General features: G+C 45.1%; 1 pseudogene; it reads right to left on the minus strand.

The window, feature by feature from the left end:
- Positions 1-9,434: 9,434 nt before the first annotated feature.
- Positions 9,435-9,552, minus strand: LOC126429615 (5S ribosomal RNA; annotated as a pseudogene).
- Between the last annotated feature and the right edge of the window lie 965 nt (positions 9,553-10,517).

Here is a 10,517-nt window from a genome sequence, read left to right on the forward strand (position 1 = left end):
ATCTGAATATACCAATCGTTGTTCTTATCCATACTGAAGACGGCCATATAAATACGCAAACACGAGCTAAATATGAGTTTAAGCTAAAGAACCCTGACGAAATTCATAAACGTCGCTTCTTATGAAAAGCTGTGTCAACTCACGATACTCTGATAAGCTGCTGCTGCTGTGAGAGCTGTCACTCGACTTTGGGGTCTAACTATTACAATTGGCTCTTGAAACAAAACAAATGCCCACCGCGATGCAAACAGCCGATGTATGCCCTACACAGTTAAAGTGCGGAACTGTGCCTGAAAAGAACGCAAATACGCAGGAAATATAGGAGTCGAAGCTAAATAACTCTGACGAAATTTGAAATAAATCGCTTCTTATGAGGGGCTGTGTCAGCTCACAGTACTCTGATGAGCTGCTGCCACTATAAGAGCTTTCACTCAACGAATATTGTGTTCATTAATGTTAACTCTAATCACGTGTACACGTGTTCATATCCTGTAAACTGACTTTTTCGACATCATATCGATAGAAGAATCGTTCAAATGATCTATGGGACATGTAACTAACCAACTAACTAGTGAATGTAGTAATATTCAGTTTCTGCACATGATCTTAAACGCGATACTTCCAGGAACGCCTTGGAACTCTCCTTGGTCCTAAGAATTTAAAATGGCCATGCACCGTGAATTTACTTTCAATTTTTTTTAAAAGAATTTACTTTATTTACTGGCGATTCATCAAGAACATTGACACATTTAATCACACTAGATGAGCGTGGAAGTAGTTGCCAGGAAGTAACTGATGGAAAATTATTTTTAACAAATGTGAATTTATTCCTAAAAGCCTTTTCAAAACAGATTTAAAATTATAAGCAGAAAAGCACCCTCGAAACATCAAGTTACAGTTTTATTTAGAGGCTAAGAACAATATTAACAGTAGGAGCCTTCGGGCTGAGAAGCTTGCCTGCTCTCTTTCAACACGGCCGTATTCATGACCGCTCACAACAACCTCTGAAGGAGTACACTGGTGCAAATCTGCAACACGCGAGGTTACTTTAAACAAAAAAATGTTTAACAACTCACACATACATGTAAACTATGCACCCCGTAAGAGGAATGGAAATGGTACAACCCTCAAATTATTTGCCACCGAAAGTGCAATTTTTTTAAAGAACTCTTACGGTTGAAGGGTGGCAAGCTTATAACCTAATATAACTATTTAAATAAAACCCATAAAATGCAGACTTACATAAAATGTACAACATGCTCTACAATACACATATACCACCTCGCAAGATGATAGGCAAGACAAAAAGATATTTCAGGAATTCGGCCTTTAAGCAATAAATTCGTTAACACCGAATCCGACGAACATGACAGAGGCAGCTATTACGTATGGCAGACCGAGAGACGGACAGACAGACAGACAGACAGACAGACACTAAATGCCTAACAAATGCGGGCAGACGAGCAAGCTGGGGACGAGAGACTGACCAAGAAAACAAGTAGAATTTAACAAGTAAATGAAACAACATATCACAAATCACTTAACTTCTAAAACTGCGATGTCTGGCGAAGACCAGGCGCAGGACCCCCAAAACACTCTCCCGAACCGTCCGCTGCCAGCCGCTTCAACGAACGCAGGAAGGCGCGCCGATCTCCCGTCTCACGGCGTCGCAGCTCGCACCGGCCAGACCGATGTCGTGGGTTGACTCCTGTTGCTCTCGTGTCGGCCGCGAAACCACTACCCCTCGCAATACGGTGCGGCCCACTGCACTGACGTGGCGACCTCACATGCGCCGACGCTCAAGACGAACAAGTCATCTTGTGTCTCAGTGCGCGACCGACCAAGCGACCGATCCAAGCGCCAATGACCGTTGGCCGAGCAATTCGAGCAGACTGGCGGCCTAACGGACAGATTCAGATGCAGGAACTCAGCCCCAACCGGGCGTCCACTAGCTGAGTTCTGTTACTGGTGGAGTGCGAAGACTCTCATTTTCTGGCTTTAAAGTTCGATCCAAACAACAGACGGACACTAACTGCCGCACAAATGCAAAGAGAGACAGACCGGCAACTGGTGACGCGAGACTGACCTAGCCTCACTCCAACTGACCGACTCAGAGTGACTGACCAACTGCCGAGTTTTTTTTTTCCTTTATTGTAATTTTATACCTGTACAAACAACAGGTAGGCTGGCAGCAGCATTCTACACCGCTCTTCAGCCTTGGAGGAGACAACGATAAAAACAGAAAGAATACTCACAATTAACATAATGGCGGATAAAAAACAGTAGACATAGTAATACAAAACATGTAGCCGTTCACACTCGACGATAATCCACACTACAAACACTGATGATTTCGATGGCACATGTGAACGATGGAGTGTGACGTTGAACACTGAACACAAAACACGACGGCACACACGAGAAACGGATGGCGACGATCTCCGGCGCGCTCCAACTGCCGAGCTCATAGCGCATCTTAAATGCTCGTGAACAGGCTACCTTTCCTCTTTCACACCAGAGGGAGACACCAAAGCTGCGATTGCCACAGCGGCGCCACCACCAGAAACGGAAGGCGACTGCTTTACAGTACGTGCTGCGGCGCGCTCTTCAAAACAGCAAATTTTACCACGCCTCGGGCCAACTACACTGACTCACCACAGTGGGACGGTACAGTTCCGCTTTTACAAGATTCCTGTGTCAGAAAGTGTGCGCATATGTGATAAAGATATTCTGCACGGACTCATGAACAGAGTGAAATCGATTGTTTAATAAAAGAGAAGTGCAACTGTGTAACACACAATGGAATTTATTTTTGCACATAAACATACGAGCAGCACGACTGCATAGTGAATCATCGTCAACGACAAGTGGTCACGTGGTTTAATTTGAAAGTGACGAACAGTCAGTGTATTACGCGTGTGCCGCAGATGAGGCCTAGTCTGACATTTCCTTCAGCGCCGTGGAATAGCAACGACTCCGTGGTGTGAGCAGAGGCTCACATTAAAGTGACACAAATGGCGTAGGACGGACGTCCGACTGCGACAAGAGCTGCTCCACAAGTGTCAAGCGGACCACTTGGCCCCTTTCTCACAGCAGCTGGCCACAGCGCAGGCACAGCCTTCTGCCCGGACTTATTAACCTGTCGAGGCGACGGCAGTCTTCACCGCAGCACCGCGAGTAATTACCGTGTCTAAGTCTGCGTTGTGGCAGCCCTGCAGCTCCGTACCCACGCTGTGGCGCTTTTTGCTGCCGCTTTTATGTCGCACTCTTCACACAACGAGGTGGCACCAGGCCCGGATCTAGGGAGGGGCGGCGGGGAGGGGAAAACCGGAGTATCTGCCCTGGGCGACAATTTCTGGGGGCGTTAAATTCATATTCTTGAAACAGACGCCTACCATCCAGCGCGCGATAGCCTGCCGATTAATCATATGATTTTGAAACGCATTCCTGGTGATTTCTGAAAGCATTTAAGTTGATTTCTGAACGATTCATAAGTTGAATTTTGAGCGCGTTCACCAGTGTTCGTGATTTTCCCGCAGACAAAAGTGGACGAGGTTATACGACCCGAGCAGAATAAACCTGAACGAGTGAATGCCAATTGCTGTTTGTTTTTTACGTGATTCATTGAGTAAGCGAACGATAAGCGTTATTACAATTACTAGCGAAATTCATAGATTCAGACCGCCAAAGTGAAAATAAACGAGTAACAGGAATAACAGGCAAGAAAGATTACATATTATCTTCTGGGTGTATCCAAGAAAATAAAATTTGGACGGGAAACGTTTCCCAGATTCCTACACTACTAAGGGCCAGATGTGCAGCCCCCGGTTGGCAGAGGCTTTAAAGTCTGATTTAAAGTAGTTGTCACTTGATGTTTGCACTGCGAAGTTGCGGCGTTGTCACGTCAGACACTGGCTGGAGGCAGCAGCCTCAGCGCATCGCTTCCCCCCGGCGATAGAAAATCGTTTTAAAGCCTATATCTTCTACAAAAAGTAAGTAAAAAAATTTCAAACCCACATATGATGTATATCTCTACAATGTCTCTCAATCTGTCAAATATCTATTCTTAATTTTAATTAGGACAAGAGTTACGTTAATTTGTTTCAAACCATTTAAATTCTCGATTTCGCAAACAGCTTCTAACTTATCACGTCATTACTGAAAAACTATTGGTGTCACAGCAAATCATTTTTTTTCCATGCATTACCAAAATAATACACTCAGCAACTATTGGTGTCACAGCAAATCATTTTTTTTCCATGCATTACCAAAATAATACACTCAGCAAAGAATCCTTAAAAGTTTTCATAGTGCATTACGTTCCCTGTATATAAATTTCTGAAAACAGCATTTTTAAGCAACCCTATCAGGACTGAACTCGAAACAAGTATGACGCTTAAAATCTCTATCTCCTATAAATATTATGTAAATATTTTGAAATTTACGTACAGTATCGGTCTCAGTGATATCTATATGCATATCAAATATCTTTTCTTAATTTTAATTAGGGCCGTTGTTACATTAACTATTGAAGTGTGAGAAATTTTCGCGTCCGGAAAAGTTTTCTTCTTTAGATTGCAAATCTCGAAAACTATTACACACATTCAATAACATCTTGGTGTAAATACATAATGAAATAGAATTAAAATTCAATCTAACTTACCGTAAGGAGATGACTAGAGCTGGCCAAACAGTATTTCTTAGTCTCACAACAAGAATAAGAATTAATCGAAATAAATTCACAAACACAATATTTAATGGCAGTAAGTACACTACACACTAATCAGACAATACGAAAACACCGCGTAATTCGGAGTCAGAGTCAGTGGAACTATCCATGTCGCTGCTCGTATTAACAGATATAATCAAGTCTTCGACACTTTGTTGTAAGATACCTTCATTGTTCCATGCGTCCTGTATCACTCCTTTCACGTGATGTACTACCTTCTGCCAGTCTTCCGATGTCACAATTTCAGTTGCCTCTTTCAAAAGGCGTTCCACTTCGGTTAATGTGAATTTCTTATTTTCTGCAGCAATATGCTGTTTAAACTGAGCGCAAATCAGCTCTATTGCCTTGAAATGGCAATGGTAAGGAGGCAATCTGAGCACTTTATGCCCGTATTTTTTTGCTACTTCATCCACAATGTAAATCGGGTTCTTTGGCTTGTGTTGCGATAACAGTTCTACTAACTCTGCCCTTGTCAAATTATTGTCGTACTCTACCTTATGTTTCTGTAACCAGCTAACAATGTCGTTTTTCCTCGTTGCCTTTGTGGGTGCTTTGTCTTGTATTACTGAGTGATAAGGAGCGTTATCCATAACAATGATACAGTTTTTTGTTAAGTTCTGGAGCACACAGTCTTCAAACCATTTCACAAAAGTATTGTGGTTCATCTCTTCGTGGTAGTCGGAAGTCTTATTTGAACTGAATAGCAGCAGACAATTTGGAATTAAACGTTTTGAATTTCCGGCATGTGCTACAATTATCCTTTTTCCTTTGCCGATCGGAGCTGCCATACTACCGCTAATGGTACCGTCTGTCCAGCCTTTTTTTTTAAACTGTGTCCTGCATTCACCCACGTTTCATCAAGCCAACGACATCATCAAAATTTGTCCCCACTAATTCTGTAAGAAAGCGGCATCGCCAGGCTGCAGTATCTTGGCGTTTCATTAGTAACTTTCTGCCAGAGATGGATCTGTAGCGGAATCCTAACATTTTCACGACTCGTAACAAAGACGATTTACTACCCTGAAACAGGTCAGCCGTTGTGAGGGTAGCATGTAGTTTTTTAAGTGTTGGATACTCATTCCTCGAACAAAATGCGTATATTTGACGACGAATGGCATCTTCCTGAAAAGAGTCAAGTTTTGTGACCCTCTTCTCTAGTTGCCTCCAATTTAGATGATTCACTTGAGCGTTCTTTCGTGAATTTCTCCTTGCAGATTCTTATTACTGATCGTTCGCTAACTTGCAGAGCAGCTGCTGTTCGCTCCACCACCTTATCCAAAGGAACGAGAGGCCCTCCGGCATCCATCTCTCTCTCAAAATACTCACTTAAGGAACACACGTATTCACGTGCCTGACTGCGTATAACGACGCCATGTCCGCCACTTGTTAGAGGTTTCCGAGGAGTGTGCAGCCTCGGCCTCCCTCTCTTGCGACTGCTTTCATCAGACATCGTAAACACCCGAAGCTACAAGTCACTCAAATCTCTCACCCGCACGTCTACAACGGCTCGCTGAGGACTGGCTGGCACAATTCCTTAGTCAGCTCAGCAGAGCGAAGTGGCAATGCAGTGGCAGCCGACAGCACCGTCTGCCATTGATGTATTGGTGGCGGGAGCCCTGCAGCCCGTTGCCTGTCAAGTGATAACTACACTCCTGGAAATGGAAATAAGAACACATTGACACCGGTGTGTCAGACCCACCATACTTGCTCCGGACACTGCGAGAGGGCTGTACAAGCAATGATCACACGCACGGCACAGCGGACACACCAGGAACCGCGGTGTTGGCCGTCGAATGGCGCTAGCTGCGCAGCATTTGTGCACCGCCGCCGTCAGTGTCAGCCAGTTTGCCGTGGCATACGGAGCTCCATCGCAGTCTTTAACACTGGTAGCATACCGCGACAGCGTGGACGTGAACCGTATATGCAGTTGACGGACTTTGAGCGAGGGCGTATAGTGGGCATGCAGGAGGCCGGGTGGACGTACCGCCGAATTGCTCAACACGTGGGGCGTGAGGTCTCCACAGTACATCGATGTTGTCGCCAGTGGTCAGCGGAAGGTGCACGTGCCCGTCGACCTGGGACCGGACCGCAGCGACGCACGGATGCACGCCAAGACCGTAGGATCCTACGCAGTGCCGTAGGGGACCGCACCGCCACTTCCCAGCAAATTAGGGACACTGTTGCTCCTGGGGTATCGGCGAGGACCATTCGCAACCGTCTCCATGAAGCTGGGCTACGGTCCCGCACACCGTTAGGCCGTCTTCCGCTCACGCCCCAACATCGTGCAGCCCGCCTCCAGTGGTGTCGCGACAGGCGTGAATGGAGGGACGAATGGAGACGTGTCTTCAGCGATGAGAGTCGCTTCTGCCTTGGTGCCAATGATGGTCGTATGCGTGTTTGGCGCCGTGCAGGTGAGCGCCACAATCAGGACTGCATACGACCGAGGCACACAGGGCCAACACCCAGCATCATGGTGTGGGGAGCGATCTCCTACACTGGCCGTTCACCACTGGTGATCGTGGAGGGGACACTGAATAGTGCACAGTACATCCAAACCGTCATCGAACCCATCGTTCTACCATTCCTAGACCGGCAAGGGAACTTGCTGTTCCAACAGGACAATGCACGTCCGCATGTATCCCGTGCCACCCAACGTGCTCTAGAAGGTGTAAGTCAACTACCCTGGCCAGCAAGATCTCCGGATCTGTCCCCCATTGAGCATGTTTGGGACTGGATGAAGCGTCGTCTCACGCGGTCTGCACGTCCAGCACGAACGCTGGTCCAACTGAGGCGCCAGGTGGAAATGGCATGGCAAGCCGTTCCACAGGACTACATCCAGCATCTCTACGATCGTCTCCATGGGAGAATAGCAGCCTGCATTGCTGCGAAAGGTGGATATACACTGTACTAGTGCCGACATTGTGCGTGCTCTGTTGCCTGTGTCTATGTGCCTGTGGTTCTGTCAGTGTGATCATGTGATGCATCTGACCCCAGGAATGTGTCAATAAAGTTTCCCCTTCCTGGGACAATGAATTCACGGTGTTCTTATTTCAATTTCCAGGAGTGTAGTATAAATAATAGTATAGTTCTGTTCTCGCTATAGCGCAGTAAACGCGTTGTGCGAACGCTTAATAACCTCTAACCAGACAATAAACGCGAGATAACTAAACTGGTGATTCTGGGAGGGTTACAGAAGTTAACCGGAGATAAAGTTTTGAAAAAGACAGGAATAGTCACACATTTAATGACGACAAGATTGTTTGAACCAGGAAGCAGAAGAATCGAGGACATCAACACAAATTATATGGAAGAATATGACGATTCCAATTTTATATAAAAATTTCTTACTACTACTACTTTTCGATTTCATGCTTGAGAAACTGAAGCATATGGATGGTGTAACTATATCCTAACATAAAACGTTTGGCTTGTAGTAGGACAAACAGGCATCTGATATTGGTACTTCGTGAATTATATTCTGTCGTGTCATTTATGTAAGTGAGGTAGATAAAAATGACCGTTTGTGCCAAAACAGACTGTCTTATTTCTGAGGAGCATTGTCACGTTTCCCGTGGCTCCCCCCTCCCCCTCCCCATCGGATGTTCGAGTCCTCCCTCACGCATGGATGTGTGTGTTGTCCTTAGCGAAAGTTACTTTAAGTTAGTTTATTTAGTGTGAAAGCCTAGGAACCGATGACCTCCGCAGTTTGGTCCCATAGACCCTTACCACAAATTTCCAGTTTCGCTTATTTGGCGTTTGTTACAATTGCTGCAATATTAGAAACGCGTATTTCCTTTTATCTAGTGGGCAGTGACAAAGGAGACGTAATCATTTCGAGAAGCGACACATGTCTTGGATACTATTCATATTAACCGATTTTCAGTGTTAGACAACAACATTTTGATTTTTCTTGTAGCAAAACGTTTGACGAACTTTGATGAGTTAAAAGATTCTTTCGCAGAAAGGAAAGGGCACCGTCTAAAGCCGTCAGAGAAAAATACTAGGATCTAAGGATTGAAGAAGTGTGTACTGTCTTGTTTGTCCCTTGTTTTACCAGTTTTGTGTTTCCTATATTTAATTCTATGTTACACAAAAGATAAAATAATTAGCTATTAGGCAATAAACAGTGCAAATTTTCTGAAGAGTTCGTATTCTCTCGGCACAATGAATCGCACCCAGTACTATTTGTGAGCTTTTTTTTTAAGGGAGGGTAGGATGTCAAACCGGCCCACTGGGAGCAGGAGGGCACCACAGGACATTTTAATTACCACTGTCCTGAATACAGGTTTGATGGCTTCCATTACAAAATATACACCTTTGAATTCCACAGAGCGAACTACAGTGGCGTACGATAAAAGAATGCTGTGTGAAGTCGCGTGGCACGGTACTTTGGCACACTTAAGACCAAATGACATGTCTTACATTTCTTTGGACATATATGTTTAATATCAAACTCTTCAGAAAGGTGTGCGCTACAAAATGAACATATTTCTGAAAAAGCAAGCACTCCGTCATCAGGCAACAAGTGGCCCATCGGGACCATCCGACCGCCATGTCATACTCAGACAAGAATGCGGATAGGAGGGGCGTGTGGTCAGCACACCGCTCTCCTGGTCGGTACGATGGTTTTCTTTGACCGGAGCCGCTACTGTTCGGCCCAGTAGCTCCTCAATTGGCATCACGAGGCTGAGTGCACCCCGAAAAATGGCAACAGCGCATGGGGGCTCGGATGGCCACCCATCCAAGTGCCGGCCACACCTGACAGCGCTTAACTTCGGTGATCTGACGGGAACCGGTGTATCCACTGCGGCAAGGCTGTTGCCCTATTTCTAAAAAACCTATTTTTAAATGTTTGACGTTATATCTCAAACGCTCCGTAATGAAGGCATAACTACTTTTCAAAATTTTTCATTAGACTCTGTTGTCGAACTTGTGTTTCTAATGATTACCAGCGTCGTTCAGGTTTATACTGAAGTGTACATACGTTTATCCTTTTTACATGCATATTTCAAATTAGTTATGTAAGAACGAATTTAGCATAACCTTTGTTTGTTTTAACAAATCTGAAGATGTTCTAAACTTGATCGACACATGTAATAATTATAAACACAAATGCGAAAATAGACTGCAACCGCATCTCTGTACTTACAATGTCAGGTAACTGTACCTGCAAGTGTTTAAACAGCGAAGCCCATGAGCATCTAAGTGACGCGGGTGAAGCGAAAAAAGTATACTGAAGTGACAAGTCATGGTATAGCGATATGCACATATAGAGATGGCGGTAGAACCACGACATACAGAAGGTATAAAAGGGCAGTGAATTAGCAGAACTGTCATTTGTGATTCGTGTGAAAAGGTTTCCCACGTGATTATGGCCGCACGTTAGGAATTAACAGACTTTGACGGCGGAGTGGTAGTTGGAGCTAGAAGCATGACATATTTCATTTCGGAAATCGCTAGGGAATTCAGTATTCCGAGATCCACAGCGTAAAGAGTTGTGCCGAGAATACCAAATTTCAGGTAGTGGTCGACGGCCTTCACTTAAAAGACAGAGAGCAGCGGGGTTTGCGTAGCGTTGCTAATGCTCACAGACAAGCAACACTACGTGAAATAGCCGCGGAAATCAATATGGGTCGTATGATAAACGTATCCGTTAGGAGAGTGCGGCGAAATTTTGCGTTAATGGGTTATGGCGGCAGACGACCAAAGCGAGTGCCTTTTGTAACAGCTCGACATCGCCTGCAGGGCCTCTCCTGGGCATATGAGCATATTGGTTAGACCCCAGACG

This window comes from Schistocerca serialis, chromosome 1 (assembly GCF_023864345.2).
Source record: "Schistocerca serialis cubense isolate TAMUIC-IGC-003099 chromosome 1, iqSchSeri2.2, whole genome shotgun sequence".
Classification (NCBI taxonomy): Eukaryota; Metazoa; Arthropoda; class Insecta; order Orthoptera; family Acrididae; genus Schistocerca; species Schistocerca serialis.